At 45.9% G+C, this 21,375-nt stretch overlaps 1 long non-coding RNA gene across 3 annotated transcripts; it reads right to left on the bottom strand.

Moving 5' to 3' along the window:
• Positions 1-1,386: 1,386 nt before the first annotated feature.
• On the bottom strand, positions 1,387-9,197 carry LOC132654752 (uncharacterized). 3 transcript variants are annotated; one of them, XR_009592463.1, is made up of 3 exons: positions 8,978-9,197; positions 3,861-4,019; positions 1,387-3,619 (listed from the first exon to the last, which is right to left on the bottom strand). It is a non-coding gene; the product is annotated as an uncharacterized LOC132654752 (long non-coding RNA). The 3 variants fall into 3 exon arrangements; XR_009592462.1 differs by having other exon boundaries at positions 8,995-9,197; XR_009592464.1 differs by lacking the exon at positions 8,978-9,197 and adding an exon at positions 8,075-8,201.
• Positions 9,198-21,375: the final 12,178 nt, after the last annotated feature.

The raw sequence follows: 21,375 nt of genomic DNA, 5'->3' as shown, positions 1-21,375 counted from the left end.
TTAATTTGACAGGGTCTCATCTTCCTCCACACAACTGCACAAGCTCTCACCTCTCAATCTTCCTGTTCCCCAGCCTGGCCCTGGACAGTTACTCAGTACTGTCTCTTTGAATTTGCTTGGAATTTCATTTCATCTGGACATTTGGTACAAGAGGGAAAGACTATGGTAGTGTTTGTGATTGGCATTACCAAGGGCCAGTCAGCTAAGGTATGAACCATTATTTCATCCTTTATTATGGCAGACTAGTATTCTACTGTGTGGAGACGTGATAGCCAGCCCTAACCTGATGGGACTGTGCTTTTGCCTGCTCAGAAATGAACAACTCTATCTCTGTCATTGGATAATAATTTTAGTCACTGAGCAATAATTTACACAGGTCCCCCGTGATGACAAAGAAACTTCCTATGGGGCCAGGCATCTCTCACAGGCGTGGGCCATTTGCTCTGGAATGCCTGGGAAAGCCAGTGGCCTTCAGGTGAGATAAGAACAGGGTAAAGGGCTGGGAGGTATTAACAGCTGCCTTCACTTCTGTAAAACCTGCCTATTGCTAATGGGAAAGAGAGGAAATGGTCTTTTATTACTCTGTAGCTGGAAAGTAAGACACTGCTGAGGGAAGTAGAACAGTTTTCTTCCCAGTTGTGGATTCCATGCCTAGTTGTAATACACACCTTTCTGATGTCCTATTTGAAACCCCACCTTGACCCCGCTTCTGCATGGCATGCTGTTTGGCTCTAAGGCTGCCCTCCTTCTGCTAGTATAAATTTAATCTAAATTTAAGTTGAGCGTAAAGTCTTTGGTTTCTTCCAGTGGCTTCAAACATGACAACAACTGTATGATTACACCCACTCATCGCTTCCAGCCACTGATGGATATTTGGGTTTTCCCTCTGCTATCTGCTTATCATGACTATTTCTATGATAAGCATTGTTTACTAACAAACACACAAAAACTGACATTGCTTGAGCATTCAACAAGTGTTTAAATTTTGAGGAAAGCCACATTGCTTTCCAACATGGCTGTTAGATTTCATATTCCTGTGAGCTGTGTGTGAAGGTTTGAGTTTTCACAGTGTGATATCACCTGTTGCTATCACAGACCAGAGAGTGAGTGTCACTGATCAGGGTGCGGGAGGTGCTCAGAGGGTATAACCATGTGTTGTGGATATAAACATGGTTTTGTTTTGGTCCCAGGTGTGGAACATGGGACTGATTCAGATGGTCCACAGCAGCAGACTATTTGCCTCATGCAGGCTCTGAAAGGAGCTCTTTGCCAGCTGTAGATAACTTAAATATGAGGACTCTGGAGAGAGTATAAATGCCAGAGCCCAGAGAGTGGAGCTCTGAGAAAGAACAAGGCTGCTCCTGCTTTTCTCTTGCTGCTCCTGGTTGCTGTTGTGAGACAAGATGTTGGAGATCTCCTGAAACAAGGATTGGACTGGCTCCAAGGAACCCAACAATGACCCTAACCAGCAGGAAGCAGCTCAGAAAGAGAACTGCGCCCCTTCTCCCACTAACCCTTTCTCTCTTCTACCTGGTGTTGGGGTGTGTTAGAAGGGATTGGGGTGGAGTAGGGATGAAAAAGATAAACGTAAATAAGAGTTTTGGGGGTTTGTTTGTTTGGTTGGTTAAAGTTTCGACAACAAATGGTACCCAGATGTTGGGCTTAAAATATGCTACGGGAGAACACTCAGACCTCCCTTGGAGAGCCTTTCGGCTCTCAGGTGGGAGAATCAGTTTCTGAGCCGGCATCCGGTGACTTTGCCTAGCGTGTTCACGGGCTGACACCAACTGAAGCCCCATTTGGGTTTTGCTTCCGTTTTCCTGTGTTTCATTTTTGTTCTCTAGTGTCTGCTTGTGTTTGCGACGTCTTACTTGTTGCCTTGCTGTGGTAGTTTCTTGGAATGAAGTGTCTAATCGGGAGTTAAGCTATACCCCCTTGAGTTTAGTGCTGGAGTACTTCAACAATTTCCGCTGAATTGTGGAGGATTCCAGTTTGGTTGATTGCCTGGGTAAATGAACCACCTTTTGTGGGGAACCAATGGCCCACATTCAAAATAGGATGGCCAGAGGAGGGCAGGCTCTCCCTCCGGATCCTTTAGTGAACTCACCATACACCAGGTCAGGAGCAGCTCATCGGTATCGGAAGCTGTGACTCTTCCCTTGTGAGCCTTGGGGACCCCTGATGGTAACTCGAGACAAAAGGTACTGTATTCACCACCTTTTAATAGCAGTGATTTATGAATTGGGAACTACAGAGCTACACATCCTGAGAAGCCAGCTAAACTTACTGACGTCTTAGATTCCATCCAGGTGGGAGGATTGCCAACAACTGTTACAGGTCCTTTTCACAACTGGACAGGGACCGCATTCTGTCAGCTGCCTGGAAATTGGTTCCAGGTGCCCATGGAGTAATCACCCCGGTCCAGGCTGACATCGATGTGTCTTTTCCACTCACCCTCCCTGACGACTGGAATCGTAACAGGGCAGAAGGTAAGGAGAGGCTCCCAAGTTTACCGCCAGGTTCTCAGGGGGTGCTTCCAAAAATTTAAACAAAGTTAAACAGGGAAAAGATAGAGTCTGGGCGCCTTCCTGGAAAGTTTGCTAGAGGCATACCGCATACATCTATAAGTCTTTTGACCCTACTGCTCAAGAGAACCAGACTGTCATCACCATGGACTTTTGTCAACCAGTCTGCATTGGCTCTACACAAAAAGCTTCGGACAACTGACTTGGACCAGGCTGCCGTAAGGGCTCAAAATTTGCCCTCCATCTTCGTTGAAGCATTACATGAGGACTTGGGTGAGTACAGGCGTGCCCACCCAACATTAGTCTTTTTACAGTATGTGGATGACCTACCTAGTGGCTGCTTCAGATTTAGACGCCTGTCATCAAGCTGTGACAGACCTGCTGCAAGATCTGGCCAGTCTGGCTATGAAAGCTCAGCTCTGCCTTAAGGAGCCCATCCCTAGCACTCAACACAGCCACCCTTTTGCCAGATCCAGCATGAGCGCTCCATCATGCTACAACATCCAAAATCTGACTGGATCTGACTTACATCCCACGGCCAGACACAGCTTGAGTCCTCTTCACCGACGGGAGCAGCTTTGTCTGAGACGGCAGCAGGCCTTAAGAGACCAGCATCACTGAGGTGAAATCTCCTGGGAAGTGTTTTCCTCAGAGTTGGCACATAGAAGCTGTATTCCAGAACTGGGTAAGGATGTGCCTCGTGCTGGCATTTGAACTTGGTTGTGTAAGAGTCACCCAGGTGGTACTGGTTTGGAAGGCACGAGGGGGTTATGGAGAGCAGCTGAGGCTTGGCACCAGGAAAAAAGCCTATGAGAAGGCTGATGGTGAAAGAGCAGCCCAGTTGCAGCAGAAGACCCTGGTGTTTCGGAGATGTCAGTGCTATGGATGACCACCGAGAACAGCAGCAGCAGTGGAGGGAAGCCAGCTGGAGCCTAGAAGACAAATTGTGTGTGCTGCAGAGGGCAGGGCTGGAGAAGTGACCGGAATCCTTTGGAAGAGTCCAGGAGGCCATGAATGGATCCCAGACATTGGGCAGTTGGAGCTGATAAGGACTTTGCTCAATAGCTTCTCCATAAGGTTCACCAGGATACTACCTGGGCCAAAAGAAAATCAAAGACTTATTAAGGAGTGGCAAATAGAAGATTTCTCACCTAGGTTGATAAAATCATCTCTTACTCTCCTGTATGCCAGGCTGTCAATGCCACTGGCTCAAATCAAGGACTCAGCAGGACTAGGGTAAGAGGCCAAAGCCCAGGGGCCCAATTGGGAAATAGATTATACTGAAATAAAGCTAGGAATGTATGGCTATAAGTACTTGCCAGTCTTTATAGATACCTTCTCAGGATGCGTAGAGGCTTTTTCTCCCACCAAGAAGGAAACTGCCAATGTAGTGGCCGAGAGAAGATGCTGGAAGACATCCTATGCAGGTATGGATTACCCACTCTCAGAGGGTCAGACAATGGACCAGCTTTCATCTCTCAGGTAACCCAGGGCCTAATAAAATATGTTGGGGATAAATTGGAAACTTGATTGTGCTGCTCATCCCCAAAGTCCAGGTCAGGTAGAGAGAATGAATTGGACCCTAAAGGAGGCACTAACCAAATTGACCCTTGAAACTGGCGGTAACTGAGTGGCCCTCCTTCCATATGCATTGTACAAAGCCAAAAATACATCTTGTACTTTGGCTCTCTCTCCCTTTGAGATCCTCTATAGAAGACCCCTCGTCTTCCTCCCAATCTTCAGTCTGAGATTCTTGCTGAATGTGATAGCCAAAAGTTTTTAGAATCCCTACCAAGTATTGCATAAGACCCAGAAGAGTCTCTGGCCTTTCAAGAAAGATTTGTGTCCGTTTCACCTCCTAACCCACATTGCTTTGAACCAGGTGACAAGGTCTGGATTAAGAGACCTAACCATAAAGATTTTGGAGCCATGCTGGAAGGGACCAGACACAGCGATCCTGAACACATCAACACAGTGCTGGCTGAGGAAGTCTGCAAAAAGTGGGCAGGCAAGCAGAAGCGGGAGTCGGAGACACCCCTGCTGCCAGCCCTGGCTGTGAATGACCAGATGATTGGGCTTCCCAACTCTCTAGGCCCCACTGAGAGAGGCACTGGCAAAGAGTCCTTGTCTTTTTGGTGGGTCTTCTTGCTTGAGTAGCCAACTTTCTGTTCAGCTACTTCCCACTCCATCAGGAAGACCTTGATTTCGGAGTCGGTCCATGAGCTACTACTGGAAGGACCTTGAAAGCCTTTGTCCTGCCTCCTCCTTCCCCTCCATCCCACACTGGATTCTTCGGTGTTTCTTAAATGTTCACCTTGGTGTGCCTCTCTCTTTGTATTTTCCCTTCAGAGTGTGTCTGGAGACTGGAGCCCAGGATTCAGTATAGGGCTTCTGCATAGGGAGAAAACAAGGGTTCCTCCCTTGATCTCTTATTACAGAAAGTCCTGTGCAGGCCCTGCAGGTTCAACAGCAGGTAGAAACGGCTTTCCCAGCACCTCTGTCAGCAGGGCCTGAAGAAGAGCTGGGAAAGCAGTGTTCTATGTACTGTTGAACCTGCAGGGCCTGCACAGGACTTCCTGGAATGAGAGACAAGGGGAGTAACACTTGTTTTCTGCTTAAGCAGAGGCCCTAATACTGAATCTGGGGCTCTAGTCCCTAGATACACTCTGGAGGGAAAATGCAGAGAAAGGCACACCAAGGTGAAAGTTTAAGAAACGCCGAAGAGTCTAGTGTGGGATGGAGGGGAAGGAGGCAGGACAAAGGCCCTCAAGGTCCTTCCAAGTAGTAGCTCACGGGCTGACTCTGAAATCAGGGTCTTCCTGATGGGGTAGGAAGTAGTTGAACACAAAGTAGACTACCCAAGCAAGAAGATCCACAAGAAGACCAGGACTCTTTGCCAGCATCTCTGTGGGGCCTAAAGAACAGTCGGGGAAGCTGTTTCAACTTGTAAGATGATCCAGACAAGAGCAGCCAAAAGTCATTAGGTTATAAAAAAAACTTATCGATCCAAAAGTGTTTGGTTCCTTGATCATCTCCTTTTAAGAAAGCAAAAGCAAGTTTCATTCACATTAAAAGAAAAGCAGTTTCTTTTTCTTTAACAGAAAGGGGGAAAATATTGTGGATATAAACATGTTGTTTTGGTCCCAGGTGTGGGATGTGAGACTGATTCAGATGGGCCACAGCAGCAGACTATTTGCTTTGTGCAGGCTCTGAAAGGAGCTCTTTGCCAGCTACAGAGTTAAAAATCTGAGGACTGTGGAGAGAGAATAAATGCCAGAGTCAGAGAGTGGAGCTCTGAGAAAGAACAAGGCTGCTCCTTTCCCCTTGCTGCTCCTAGTTGCTGTTGTGAAACAAGAGATTGAAGCTCTCCTGAAACAAGGATTAGACTGGCTCCAAGGAATCCAACAACGACCCTAACCAGCAGGAAGCAGCTAAGAAAGAACTACGCCCCCTCTCCCACTAACTCTCTTCTACCTGGTGTTGGGGTGTGTTGGAAGGGATTGGGGTGGAGTGGGGAGAAAAAAATGCAAATAAAAGTTTAAGTACATCAACCGTTTAGAGGAATTTTAATTCATAACATGGCTGCTCTGGCAAGAGTTCACATCCAAAGACCTTCTAGGTCTGTGTGATCCACCTGGAATACAGGCATGCCTTCTGTCCCAGGAGACAGACAAGATCTCTCAGTTCAAGGCCTACCTGGTACAGAGCAAGTTTCAGAACAGCTTTAGATCCAGGAGTGGTGGTACACTCCTTTAATCCCAGAACTCAGGAAACGTAGGCATGGGGATCTCTGAATTCTATCTGGTTTTATTCAAGCAGTTCGGTTGAGTTGGGAGGTTGAGAGGCAGTTTTACCAGCAGAGTCTTAACAGAGAGGTTGAAGAGAGCAAGCTAGACACAGGTAAAGACAGAACAAGCCAGAGAATGAAAAAGGGCTAAAAGATTAGAACAGATTGTTAAAGTTAGCTTGAGGCCAGGCAAAGCAATTCAGAGGCCGAGAGAGAAGACAAATTGACTCAGTCAGCTAGCAGAGGAGTTTAAAACAGCTGAGTTAGCCAGCCAGAGTTCAGAAAGAACTAGAAAGAGTGAGCTTACACAGCAGTAAGTCTCAGAGACTGAAAACATTCTAGGCCTAAAATTGTACTGAGGCTAGAAGCTTCCAGGACTAGGCCTAGGTTAGCAGACAGAGGCAATAAGCTTCGGAGATGGCAATTAAATCAGGTAAATAAAAGTTACTTTTACATAACCATTTGGTCTGGAAGCAAGTAGACCTGAGGTTCAAATCCCCAGCACCCAGAAAAAGCTAAGCACAGCTGCACACAGCTCTAACCCCAGCACTGGGGGAAGGAAATGGAGCCAGATGGACCTCCAGAGCCCTCAAATCCAGCCAGGCTCACCCAAATGCTCAGGTTCCTATTCCAGAAGAGAATTTATTGGAGGGAAATAAGGCAGAGGGTAATTGAGGAAGACGTCTAGGGTCCTCCGGCCTTTCATGATGTGTGCACAGCATGTACCAAAACTATCACACAAGCTTCCCACCTTGGAGTGATAGCTCAGTTTAAGACTGCATTTTGCTTTTGCAGAGGCCGGGTTCAGTTCCCTGCATCCACAGCAGACAGCTCACACGTCCCTGTCAGTCTTTGAGACAGGTTTCTCTGTGTACCAGTCCTGGCTGTTCTGGACTCGCTTTGTAGACCAGCCTGAACTCTAACTCCGTGATTCACCTGCCTCTGCCTCCCTGAATGCTGGGATTAAAAGCATGTACCACCACACCTGGCTCTGTAACTTTTTTCCAAGACAGGGTTTCTCTGTGTAGCCCTGGCTGTCCTGGACTCCCTTTGTTGACCAGGCTGACCTGGAACTCACAGAGATGTACCTGTCTCTGCCTCCCTGAGCGTTGGGATTACAGGCATGCACCACCATATCCTTCTGTGCTTATAACTCTTATTCCAAGGAATCTGACAACTTCTCTCGTCTCTTCAGGGACTGTATTGACATAAATCTGTACAAAGACACATGTATACACACTTATGAAAACCGATCAACAACAAAAAGCCCATGATCCTTACTGGGCATCTCATAGTATATATTACCAGAAGCAAGTCCTGCTTTCCCAAGCTAACGCAGCCAACCAACCCACCTGCCTCTCTGTTAGGCTCACCTTGACTAACTCTTCGTGGTCCTTTTATGTCTCACTAGTCAGGTGGCTGTAAATCAGTAATACCTGGAAACCTTTGCTTAACTTCGACATTTTGTCTACTTGGGTTGTCTTCCTTCTTCCTTCCTTTTTTCTTTTTTTGCCTTTTTGAGACAGGGTTTATCTGTGTAGCCCTGGCTGTCTTGGAATTTCCTCTCTAGAACTTTTTCTCTAGAATTTGCTGCCCTTGAACTCACAGAGATCTGCCTGCCTCTTCATCCCAAAAGCTGGGATTAAAGGTATGAGCCGCCACCGCCAGGCTGGGCTTTGTTAGAATGTTCTTACCAATTGCTAATTTTTAGTAGTCACTTTCAAACCTTTCTGTCAATTTCCTTCCACAGCACAGGACTTACCGGAAAGCCTTCTGTGGTTCACCTGGCAAAACCCCTTAGCAGACACAGAATCCTCGTCCCTGCTACGCTGCGGCTGGCATAGCTCTCAGAGGTGGAGTTCATCCTGAACAGTGTTTTCTGTGAGTCCTTTCTACAGTGTCAGAATATTAAAAGAATCTTTGCGTGAGGAATTCATTATGAATGGCTTCTCTGTGTTCGCCATATTTCTGAGGAAAATTTGTCTTTAAAAGTTTGACTCAGTGCCGGGAGAGGCTCTGTATGCCTTTTTGCTGACATTCCACATCCCAGAATAATGATCTTTACAGCGGGAGTACCAAGCAGCTAGTGGCAGGGTTCTGTGCTAATAATTTCCTACAAACTATCTCCCCTTCTAATACCTGAAATAATAGTTTTAATATTTCAAGGATGATGTATAATATTTTTGTCAAGAAACTCTATTGTCACAATACACATAGCACTTTAAATATATGACATTACTTTTCAATTATATGTGGCTATGTTTTCTTAATAAAGTTTTTAAGTGCCTCTGAGGAAATGAGGATTATACAGGACATGTTCAAAGCCTGTCTATGTTGCCATAGCTGAGAGGCTGTTAGGTAGGAGAGTTAGGCTTTGACAAAGCAAGTGCTGCACTATCGGAGCTAATTGACATCTGTTTCCTAAACCTCATTAAGATAAAACTTTCTCAGTGAGCGATGAGTTGAGAAGGAAAGTCTTTAAAAAAAAAATATTATTACATTTATATTGATGTTTTGTGGGGGAGGGGAACTTATTCGTGCATGCCGTGGCACATGGCACATGGAATTGGAGGACAAAGTGTGTGTGGGGGGTGTCAGTTCTCCCCTTCTGTCACCCAAGTCACAAGAACAGAAAGTTGTCAGGCTTGAGCGCAAGCGCTCTTACCTGCTGTGCCGCCTCACCTGCCCCCAGCAGGTCGCTCCGGGGAATGCAAGTCTGCAAGTCACGGGTCTCCGGGGCTGTAGTCTCAGGCAAACCTTGCAGCTTTGAGCCTTGCTTTTCGCTGACTTCAGCAGTCTTGCCGAGTTTCACCACCGGTAGCCGGGGGAACCGTGGATATGCCTCTACTTTCCTATCAAGTAAAAGGAAAACAGCTACTTTCATTTACTGATGTGTACACAATTGACATCAGGTGCTTATCTGCTTTGTTGACAGAACCCAGAAGACCTGAGAGCAAAGACTGCTTAGCTTACTTAGCCAAGACTGGGTTCAATTGGGAGTTCAATTGGGAGAAACCTAAAGCCATAAAGGATTAAACAGGGGAGAATTTTTTCTTATGCACACGAATCTCCTGAGGCAAGCAGAGGGCTGTTTTCACCTTACTCCCCAGAGCTTGTCTCAAGAAACAGAAAGAAAAATTGCTACAGGGTCTGCAGTCCCCAGTATTCAGCAGGATGGCTTGAGCGTACCATTTTGGGGCCAGGCTGGGTAGCAGAGTAAGACCCTATCTCTTTAAATAAAAATTAATAAGCTGGGCACTGTGGCGAGCTCCTGTCATCCCAGCACACTGGAGGCAGAGGCAGGTAGATCTCTGTGAGTTCTGAGGCTAGCCTGGTCTACAAAGCGAGTCCAGGAGAGCCAAGGCTACACAGAGAAACTCTGCCTCAAAAATCCAAAATTAAAAGAAAAAAATTAATAAATAAAATTTAAAAGAGAAAATGTATTTGTTTTGTTAGAAAGCTTTTTATAGCATGCTTTTTCCTTTCCTCTCAAACTCATTGGTCACATAAACACTCAGGGGAGGGTGACTGTGTAACCAGCTAAAAACTTCAGGACCTAAAACTTGGAGAGAGGACAGTGACATATACTGGGGTAACTAGATTCTTCTATGCCACATACCAATAGCTCTGTTTTCTAAGTTAGAAACCTGAGCCTTACACGTTTTAATGGCCCCCAACGTAGCTTGGTTGATAAGTGAGAGTACTTAAAGTGGCATTTGTCTGTCTGACAGGAGCAAGCAGGGTAGCAGTGGTCAGTGTGTCTTCTAGAAGCTGAGTATACTGCCATAAACATAACATAAATATATAGATCACAATGCCTAACTTAATGAGCATTTGTTTAACTCACCAGATCATTTCTGCAAATTTGCATATATGGTGGCTGACCATTCCTTAGAGACTGACAAGGTGCCTTATGGCCTTATGGCCCTGGCTTATGGATAACTTGGCATTGCTCTATCTGGCTACCCTTGGATCTGAGTTGTTCTTGTGATAGAGCAGAGGAAAGAGATCCACATCACGAGAGGCTTGTTGTGTTGGAGGAAAGGTCTTATTACGTAGTCCAAGCTCCTCCTGCCGCTGCTTCTTATGTGCTCGGCTTACAGGTGTGACGTAACAAGCCTGTTTACAAAAAGCTTGTGGGGGTTCACAATTACGTGTACCTCATTGTGTTGGGTGAAGTAAAGAGTAGGATTAAGTTCAAGGGTAGGAACCAGGCTCCATATCTCTAAGAATCACAGAGTCACCTTGAAAAGAAAGAGTCATAGTTTAAAGAGATCACTAAGTGGGAAAATGAACGCAATCAATCCATCTGCCATGGATTATAAACGCTGATTGGAACTGAAATGGTAACCATGATCTTAAACCAAAGACCTGAATGCACTATGATTCCCCCCACACACACACACACACACTTTTTTTTATCCAAGACAGGGATTCTCTGTGTAGCCTTGGCTGTCCTGGAACTTTCTTTGTAGACCAGGCTGGCCTCGAACTCACAGAGATCCTCCTGCCTCTGCCTCCCTTGTGCTGGAATGAAAGGTGTGTGCTACCACATCCAGCTATGTGATTTTCTCTTTTTTTTTAATTTTTTTTAAACGTTTTAATCATTTTGTGTGAATGAGTGTTTTACCTGCATGCAGGTATGTATATGGAGCTCGTGTCTACCTGGTGCCCAGGAGGTCAGACTGCCAAAGAAAACCTAAAGAGGGCCTTAGAGCTGCTAGAGTCAGAGCCACCATATGAGTGCTGAGAATTGAACCCAGGCCCTCTGCCAAAACAAATACTCTTAAGCACTGAGCCATCTCTCCAGCCCTCTGCTTTTCTTCTTAAAGTTCACCTTTGGGCTAGAGTGATGGCTCAGAGGTTAAGAGCACTGGCTGCTCTTCCAGAGGTCCTGAGTTCAATTCCCAGCACCCACATGGTGGCTCCCAACCATCTATAAGAGATATGGTGCCCTCTTCTGGCGTGCAGAACATTATATACATAATAAATAATTAAAAGAGAGAGAGACAGACTCAGCTTCTACCGTAGTGCTTACTTAGGAATCAGAGACAGGTCCAGTGAAGAAAGGGTCCTTAGGTCTTAGAATATTTCCTTTTGCTAGACCAAACTTGGACTGAGTCTAAGAAGGGAAGAAAAGAGTCTAGGAAATTTTTTTATTGTCTTGGAAAAACATAATTTTGTCCTAGCTTGCCTCCCACCAAATATGTCTGTATCAGACTGTCATTCAGGGAGCAGAGGCAGGTGAATCTCTGTGAGCTCAAGGCTAGCCTGATCTACGTAGCAAGTTCTAGGCATGCTAGGGCTATATATTGAAACCCTAGCCAAAGAAACAAACATTAAAAGATGCCTGGCTGCTGACTGGGCATTTGTGGGGCTGGAGAGATGGCTCTGAGGTTCAGTACAAACCGCTCTTGCAGAGGATCTGTGTTTGGTTCCCAGCACCCCTATGCAGCAGCTCGCAACTGCCTCTGTGTAACTCTAGTTCCAGGAGATCTGACCTTCTCTTCCAGACTCCATGGGAAACTGCACAAAGTGCACATACCTCACCCCCTACACACACACACACACACACACACACACACACACACACACACAGGTAATCATTTTTTAAAAACAAAACTTTAAAATGTACCTGTACTTAATTGTGATTTTTTAAAAAGAGGTTGAATTTTCTCTTTCCTCCTGCCTTCACCTCCCTCGTGCTGGCATTACAGGAACTGAATCAAAGGCTCCACGCGTACGTGGCCAGTGCTCCATCAACTGAGCTATGTCCCTGACCCTGCCCTCATCCCTCCTCCCAGTCTTGATAGCTTGTGTCGGGCTAGTGATGGAGTTTACAGAAACAGGACCCAAGCAACGGTGATGTTCAAGTCAAGAGGGACACATGATGAAGTAAAGAAGAAACTGTGATGTGTTGAGTCTTTTCAGTTAACATTTTAATTTATTCTTTGCTAATTTAGTACATATACAAAATGTATTTTGATCATATTCACCCCTCGTTCTCCCCTCCAGCTACCCCTAGACCTCTGATGTGTGCCCCTCCCAGCTGCATATCCTTCTGCCTTAGATGCCATGCTTCCACAGCACTGGCCATCACTGGCGATGCCAGGACAGGACCTCAAACAAGGCAGGAACCTGGAGGCAGGCACCCACGCAGAGGCCATGGAGGAGTGCTGCTTACTGGCTTGCTCCCCATGAGCTTGCTCAGCCCCCTTTCTCATAGAACCCAGGACCCCAGAGTTCTATGAGCCCAGGGACTCTACCCACAATGAGCTGGGCCCTCCCTCATCAATCACTAATTAAGAAACTGCTCTATAGGCTGGCCCACAGCCTGATCTTATGGTGTCAAGTTGACATAAATCTGGCCGTCATTCTACCTTCCCTCTCTTCCTCCTTCCCTCCCTCTTCGTAGGCCACTGAGTGTAGTTAATGTTGCTTGCATGCACGTGGGTGTGAGGTCTTCTTACAGAGACACCCTACCACTGGCCACATCCCCTGAAATAACTTTCTGTCCCCCAGCAACCATGAGCTTCCAATATCTCCTTAGTTGGGCGTAGGGCCCACCTCATCCCTGATGGACTCTTGGTGGGCTTAATTTTAGGCAGGTCTTGTGCAGTTAGCCACAACTCCAACTGTCATGCCCTGTGTGTCCAGAAGACAGGATTTCCGACACTCTTCCCATCCTCTGGCTCTTACATTCTTTTCACCTCCTCTTCCTCAATGTTCCTGAGCTTTTGGGGGGCAGGGCAGGGATGTGATGCAGGGTAATGAGAATGCATGGTTATTCCGGCATCTGCTTGAGGGCTGAACACCCACAATCTGTCTTTCTCGGCATTTTGACTGCTCAGGAGTCTCAGGTAGAGTGAGCTAATTGCTCTTTTAGCTGCACTGAGTTGAGAAGTTTGGTTTTTTGTTGTTTGTTTGTTTGTTTGTTTGTTTGTTTTTCCTCTCCAGAGCTGAGCATCAAACTCAGGGCCTTCCTTGTACTTACTAGTCAAGCATGCTACTGCTGAGCTAAATCCCCAGCCCTGACAGGTGAAGTTCTACATAGAGTCTTTCAGCCCACACCAATGGGGTCTCCTTGGTGATAGACTTGGGGTCTGCTGCAGCCTGTGACATGAACCGTTGTCTGTGTTTCCACTGTGGCTGTTGAACCTCAGCCACCGCCATGAAAGGAGCATATCAGTATTCACTCCTATGATGGATGAGAGGCTTGGGGAGCAGTCGCCCATAGTTCTGAAGCAAGAAGCAGGGCCATTTGGGCCAGGTCTGGGTCAGGCCAGGGCACAGCTAACTTCTAGATGTCTGAGTAGTAATAAATAAGTGTTTTCTGTTTTCATGTTTCTGTGTCTAGGTATGCATTTAGACACAGAGAGAGTTTCACGTAACTTAGGCTAGCCTCAAACCTCTGAATCTAGGGATTACCTTGAGCTTCTCATCCTCCTGCCTCCACTTTCCAAAATCTCGGTTTGCAGATTGTGTTCTGGGGGTTGAATCTAGGGGAGCATGTTTGCCAAGTCAGTACTCCACCAACTGAGCTACAGCCTCTGCTGAATATTGTTTTAAATAGTGAAGCTCAGGGTTGTTTTCTTACACAGCAGTGCCTGCCTTTTTCCAGAAGAGTTACAAATGATTCTTAGGCTTTCGACCTGCTGAACAAAAGAGTGTTCAGCGGTGCCGTGCACTTCAGTAATCCATTTCCTGCCCCTAAATCCATCTCTTTGCTAGGTCAGCTTTTCTCAGTTCTTCTTCTAGCCATATCCACCTCTACTCCTGCTACCTGGTATCTGCAGAAATGGCAAATAGGCTGCAAAATAGCAGGAAGAACACAAGAGTGAGTGTTCTCAACTAATTCCTCCTGAATTCCTGTGTTGAAGTCTCAACCTCCAGTGTGACCGGGCCTGAGGTTAGAGAGGGCCTTTTTGGAGGTAACTAAAGCTAAATAAAGTTACAAGAATGGGGCCTATGTCAATAAGGTTAGTGCATTTACAAAAAGAGACAGAAACAGCAAAGAGACTCTTTTTGTGGGAGGTAGAAGAGATGAGGTTGAGCAGGGTGTGGTGGCACACACCTGGCCCACAAGAGGCAGAGATAGGTGGATCTCAGAGTTCAAGGCCAGCCTGGTCTAGACAGCAAGTTCTAGGATAGCCAGGGCTACACAGAAAAACCCTGTCTCAAAAAAATAAAATAAAAATAAATAGAAAGAAGCTGGAAAGATGACTCAGAGGTTAAAAGCACTGGGTGTTCTTCCAAAGGTCCTGAGTTCATTTCCCAGCAACCACATGATGGCTCATAACCACCTATGGTGAGGTCTGGTGCCCTCTTCTGGCCTGCAGGCACACATGCAGGCAGAATGCTGTATAAATAATAAGTAAATCTTAAAAAAAAGAAAAGAAAGAAAAGAAGGAAGGAAGGAAGGAAGGAAGGAAGGAAGGAAGGGAAAGAGAAAGAAAGAAAGAAAGAAAGAAAGAAAGAAAGAAAGAAAGAAAGAAAGAAAGAAAGAAAGAAAGAAAGAAAGAAAGAAAGGAAAAAAGAAAAGAAAAAAAGAAAAAAAAAAGGAAGACTCTTGGGTGCCTAGATGGCACATTGATTTTAAACAGTTTTCAGACTTTAAATGCAAGAAATGTCAGCACCTGTACTGGTTAAGTCACTGGTCTTTGGCATTTTTATGGCAGTCTGAGGGTATTAACACAGCAGGCATGCAGCTGGGAGAGAGCAGAGAAATGGGGTGGCAAAGGATGGGCTCTAGAGTGGGTGGAATATGCTGGTGTGTGGGTGTCCATGTTAGAAGGCCTTGCTGTGCTCTGTCGCTGGTCTCATCAATGTTTGTGCACTGATCATCGCCTTTCTCTAAAGACTGTTTTGGTTTGGTTTTTACAAGTCACCTTAAACAACTGCAAGTTCCTCCCAGAGGAAAGAAGGAGCAGAAACTCAACCAGTCTGGGGCCCACTGTTTCCTTTCTGCAAGGGCCACACCCCAGCCAGCACCTCGCCCCCATCCAAAGTCCAGTTTGTCTTTGAAGAAGAGAGTGGAAAAAATGTTGAGGTCAAAGGACGCTTTTGTTCCTGTTGACCAAGCTCAGTTCCAGGTAGACGCTGATTTGCAAAGAGTCCGTGATCTCATGAGCTGCATGTTTTTCAGCTTCTCTGTGGACAGGCACTGGGAGAAACCCAGAAGAAAAGGACAAATCCTGATCCTGTTTGAAGCCCAAAGGGAGGGCTTCCCTGATACTATGGCTTGGGTCAGGCTAACCCATACCCACTGCCTGTTTTCAATTTAAATTTTTATTTATTTGCTGTGTGTGTATGAGTATTTTGTTCACAGACATGTGCGTGCACTGTGAGTGCCTGTTGGATTCCCCTGGAACTGGGCTTATGGATGGTTGTGAGCCATTAAGTGGGTGCGGGGAATCGAACCCAGGTCTTTTGCAAGATCAACAAGTGCTCGTAACCATTGAGCTATCTCTCCAGCACCCCTGCTGCCTTTTAAATGAGGACTCGTTTCTGTTACAAAGTCCAGACTATTATTAGCTCAGTGGCCTAAGAGTTTTATATTTGTAACTACCGAAGAGTTCACGTGTCAAGCCAAAAGGGGTCGGGGTGGGACCCACTCTCATAAAGCTCTAGTTGACAAAATTCCGTTTATAGTGTGTTTTTGTATTTGTACATATGTATGTTTACATATGTGCATGTATATATATGTTTGTGTATAGGTGTGTGTTTAGTTGAGTACTTATGTATAGGTATGTGTGTTTATAAATGTAACGTATGTGATATTTGTGTTTATGTATATGCATGTGTGTGCGTGTGTGTGTGTGTGTGTGTGTGTGTGTGTGTGTGTAAAAGACACAGAGCTGGTTTGGCAACTTCTTTCTGTGGCTAAACTACTGCTGGTTTGACTTTCAGGTTTCAGGTTTGGACTCAGCTGGCCCTGTAGACTCCAGCATAACTTACTCTGTCTTTTAGCTTAGTCGCTTCTTCCTCTATAGTTTCTCTCTGTCCTAGTTAGAGTTTTTGTTGCTGTGATAAAAAAGCAGCTTGGGGAGGGAAGGGTCTACTGCAGCTCACAGCATTTCGGCCCACCTCTGTTACAGGGGAAGTCAGGGCAAAGAACTCAAGACAGAAATCTGGAGGCAGGAACTGAAGGAGAGGCCATCAGGGGTGTGGCTGGCAGGCTTTCCCCCATGGTGCTCAGCTCAACCTAATTCTTCTTCTTCTTCTTCTTCTTCTTCTTCTTCTTCTTCTTCTTCTTCTTCTTCTTCTTCTTCTTCTTCTTCTTCTGCTTTTTCTTCTTCTTCTTCTTCTTCTTCTGCTTTTTCTTCTTCTCCTCCTCCTCCTCCTCCTCCTCCTCCTCCTCCTCCTCCTCCTTCTCCTCCTCCTCCTACTCCTCCTCCTCCTTTCTTCAACCAGACAGGCCTTGGCTGTCCTGGACTTGCTTTGTAGACCAGGCTGGTCTCAAACTCACAGAGATCTGCCTGCCTCTGCCTCCTGTGTGATCCAGCTCTTCAGGCTGATTCTTATACCACCCTAAGCCACGTGTCCAGCGGTAGCACCAGACACATGAGATGAGCCTTCTCACAGCAGTCATTAATAAGAAAAGGCACCCACAGATAGATGCTCAAGCCTGTGCTAAGTTGACATAAACCAAGCCAGTACCCTGGCCGTTATTAGAGAAAGCAGAGTTACTCTGAATAGGTTTTTAATTAGCTCTTCATAGCCCATTTTGAGTAGGCGTCCCAAACCCTGTTCATCTGCATTGCTCCTTCCTACTTCATGTTCTTTGATAACTTAAATTCTACACAGCAGAAATAAATTCTTAAGGAAAAAAATGCACTGTGCAATTGGTCTTATGCACCCAGCATCAAACATTTTTTTTTTCCTCAGGCGTATTTAAATAAGAAACATGGTGCCGGGCTGTGGCATTCAGGAGGCAGAGGCAGGTGGATCTCTGAGTTTGAGGACAGCCTGCTCTACAGAATGAGTTCTACGAAGGCCAGAGCTACACAGAGAAACCCTGTCTTGAGAACACACACACACACACACACACACACACTTATCAAACAAAGAAAGAAAAAGAAAAAAAAAAAAGCACCATGGCAAAGAGAGACATCTTTTATGGCAGTCGCAGCCTTGGCCACAGAAGACTCACGGCTGAGTCTTGGCCAACACAGGGCATGAAAATGGTCAGCCCCTCCCCAGGGAAAAGCCCGCTGGAAGGTTTCCTCACTTTGGAAGGTGTTCGTCTTTTCCGTTTTGTTTTTGTTTGTTTGTTTGGGTCTCTTTTGCCTTTTCAGATTTCTTGTATGTCCATACTTGAGCAGGGTCTCCGAGAAAAGCAGCTAAACGCGAAAGCGCCTCGCTTTCAGATTTCAGATGACTCTTTATCCTTTGTTTTGGTTTAGAGAAGAAACAGTGATAGTGGACCAGCGGAGGCAGGAGCTATGCTCTGACTTTAAGGTGAGTGGCTCCTTCCCTAACTATGTCACTTTCTGCTAAGTACTCTAAAATGCGTGCAGCTGGGGTCAGGGCATCCCGCTCCCCCAAACAGTGTTTACCTGTATAGCCCTGGCTGCCCTGGACCTAGCTCTGTAGACCAGGCTGGTTTCAAACTCCAAGCTCCCCCTGACTCTGCCTCTCAAGTGCTGGTTTTAAGGGCATGTGCCAGCACCACCCAGCATCAGGCATTATTTCTTCTGTGTCTCAACACAATGGTTTTGTCAGTCTTTCCTTTCTTTCCTTGATGCCAGTGATGGCTCAAGTTTTTTTTGTTGTTGTTGTTTTTTGTTTTTTTTTTTTAAGCTCAAGTGTTTTTAATGTTCGGATTTTGTAATCATGCTTCCTGTTCTGTATTGCACTCACAGATTCGTGTGCCTGGAAATAAGGGGCTATTCACTTACAGTCTTCACATAGGTGCTTTGAGCACTTGGTGCCCAGGCAGGCCCTCTGCTCGCTTCTTCTCTGGTGATGGGGAAAGAGGTGTGTAGAAACCTCTGCAGGACCGAGAAACAAGCTCTACTAGAGCATGAACAGTGTGTATTGGAAACATGGGGAAATGGATGGTCAATCTGGAAAAGGAAGCTGAAGGTTTCCAAAGTGGATGGGTCTTACCGATGAACAGAGATGCCTTCCAACTCAGAAAAAGGCAGTTGAGGGAAAACAATGACTAAGAATGATTGGGCAGGGAGGGTGCCCAGTGGAGATCGAGGTACTGCCAGTGGCCCTCAAATGCTGTAACATGAGGAAGGATCTTGAACCCTATGCAAGCAATTTCAGATATTAAATTAAATAATAGACGATGATTTTTTTTTTTTAAACTAGGTCTTTGGTTGTTGTTCTTACTGCTGTTAGCAAAACCAGCCTGGAAGTAAAGGCTACGATGGGCTCTGACAAGGAATAGTGGAATTCAAATCAGGGGAAGCCAGAGACAAGCTAACACAGTTGTCCAGACAACACATGCTGAAGGGCTCTGGATACAAAGGGAAGAATGTTTACAGCTCAGAGATAAACTGGGTGGAAACGGAAGGCTCGAACAAACCCAAGTTTCCCTGGATCCCTTGAGTACATCATGGCACATTTACCTATAGGACTCATGGATAGTAACAGAAGTAGGTCAGGGCTGAGTGAAATGACAAGTTGAATTTTGTGCTCCTAAGGTTTATATAGGGCCTGGAGATAGGGACGTCCAAGAAGAGAAGGCCAAGGAGCGTAGCCAGAGAGTATACATCGAAGGGGCAGCCTTCGAGGTTACCTTCTCAGCTATGAATAGATGAGTTGAAAGACCCCAGTGAATTTAACAAGCCACGTTTGAATCTCCTCATGGAATTCTGCCACACACCAAGGATAGAGACCACTGATCAAGTCCCACCATGGTCCCTATACACTTGCATTTCAGTGATGTAGAATGACATTCACAACATCACGGGGCTCCCAAGAAGCTGAGGGAGGCAGCCTCCCAAGCCAATGCTCTCTCTACTCTGTGGGTCTATGTGTTGGTCAGTGTGCATTGTCATCTTGACAGAATCTAGAATGCTCTGACAGATGGGCTTCTGGACATGTCTTTGGGGAATCTCTATTATGCTAACTGAGGTGGAACCATGCCCTAGCTAGGATCCTGGACTGGGTAGGTGGAGAAAGAAAACTGAGCAGAGGCGTGCATTCTTTGCTCCATTTTTTTTTTTATTGTTGATGTCATTATAACCAGATCCTTCAAGCTCCTCACACTACTTGGATTTCCCTGCTATGGTGGGCTGCACCCTAATACACCGAGCCAGAATAAACCCTTTTCCTCTCAAGTTGCTTCTTAGAATGTTTTTATCACAGCAACAGGAAAAGGGACAGACACAGAAATCCTTCTCCAGCAGACTTGCCTTTTTTTCGATTCTACAGGTTGAATCCAGGGCCTTGTGCATGCTAAATGTGCAGTTCGACGCCAGCACAGTTGTGTAATTTAGATGCCACCGAGAAAAGTCTCTTGTATCAGAACATGATGAGCATGCTATCAATTATATTGATAAATCTGGCTGAACAATTGATTACATATAATGAACACATACCTCACACATTAAAGACCCTAGTTTTCTAACATGTATAGTGAGTGCGTACACAGGCAAGGTGCAATCACTCAAAGGCAGTTGGCTGGAAGATTGAAAAGGGCATTCTTACCGGTAGAGGGAAGGCATGTTTTCACTGGTGTAGCCTTTATCGTTCTGCCTGGCAATTCCTTGCAAAAATCTGGTCACTAGCCTAATGTTTTCATATACAGTCTAGACTATGGAATAGAAAAATGCTCCTGTTTTTTTGTAGGAGACATTATGCGGGAGAAAAGTAGGCTGAGAATCCATGTTCTGCTCCTGGGGATGATGTAAGGACAGGAGCAAAGGCAAGATCACTGCGCTTAGGCGAATCTGAATCTCATTTGATGTGGGAGGTCTTGGATGTGTGCCAAGGTTTCTCCCCGATTCCCCATCCTTTAGAACACATGCATCCTGAGGTTAATTCCAGACATGGGAATTGTCCTGGCTGAGGAGATATTAGCATATATGGTGTGTGTCACTCCTACATGCAACAGATGGGTGGGAGCTTCTCGTTCTTCACTTCTCTTCTCGTTCTTTTGCAGTGAGTCCTGAAGCTTTGTGTCTTATGGTGTATCAGTCAGATGGTCAACCTACCAACCTAGGTCATGGGGTGAATATGACCCTCAGAGCCCCTCTTTGACCGGTGTAGGAAGACTGTGCACAAGCCAGTGAGATGGCTCAGTGGCTAGAAGCTTTTGCAGCATATAAGTCTGATAATTTGAGTTACATCCTAAGAACTCATGATGAAAGGGGAAAAAAACAAAACAAAACAACAAACAAACAAAAAAACAGTTCCCAAAAGCTGTCCCTTGACCTCCACATGGCGGTGTAATTTAGCTTCATCTGACTAATGTGCTGGTTGAAAAGAAATTTGCACAGGAAGCTAGCAGTTCCTAACACAACCCCTGCGGTATGACAGGAGGGGACGAACGAGAGACATCGCAGAAGGCAGTGCTCTCCGGTCAATAGGAGTGATGGCATGCAGACTAGATAGACTTCTGTAGAAAGTTTCAGAGGAAAAATTCCTGGTTGTATACACGGAAATGAAAGTGAACGTGTCCAAAGGCGCGGTGCTAAAGCAGCCAAAGGCAGTTGGCTGAGACATGGAAAGTATAGCTTTAGTAGATCACCAGTTGACCGGGAGGAATTGTCACAACCCTGCAGTTCTGTTGATTGGGAAAAAAAAAAAAAAAGGCAAGCCAGAAACTGTGGCAAATGAAAAGCATGTCTGTGCCATGAGGTCATAGTTACATTGCTCTCTGCGCTGGCCAGAGCTCTGTGTGACAGGGAGATGGGGCTGGCTCCAGGTCCACAGTTCAATGGGAACTGAATGAGGGGATTTCAGAGCAAAGGCAGTCATTCCATGACCAGCAAGCAGGGATGGAGGCCCTGGGATCCCCTAACGTGAGAGCAGATTCCTATGGGTGACTTAGGCACCAGTGCTGGGCTTGAAGCTCAGAAGGGCTCTGAAAGTGTGATGGTTGTT

The sequence above is a fragment of the Meriones unguiculatus genome, chromosome 6 (assembly GCF_030254825.1).
Source record: "Meriones unguiculatus strain TT.TT164.6M chromosome 6, Bangor_MerUng_6.1, whole genome shotgun sequence".
Classification (NCBI taxonomy): Eukaryota; Metazoa; Chordata; class Mammalia; order Rodentia; family Muridae; genus Meriones; species Meriones unguiculatus.
Note: the sequence above shows the minus strand (reverse complement) of the source record. Positions and strands in the feature narration are given on the sequence as shown.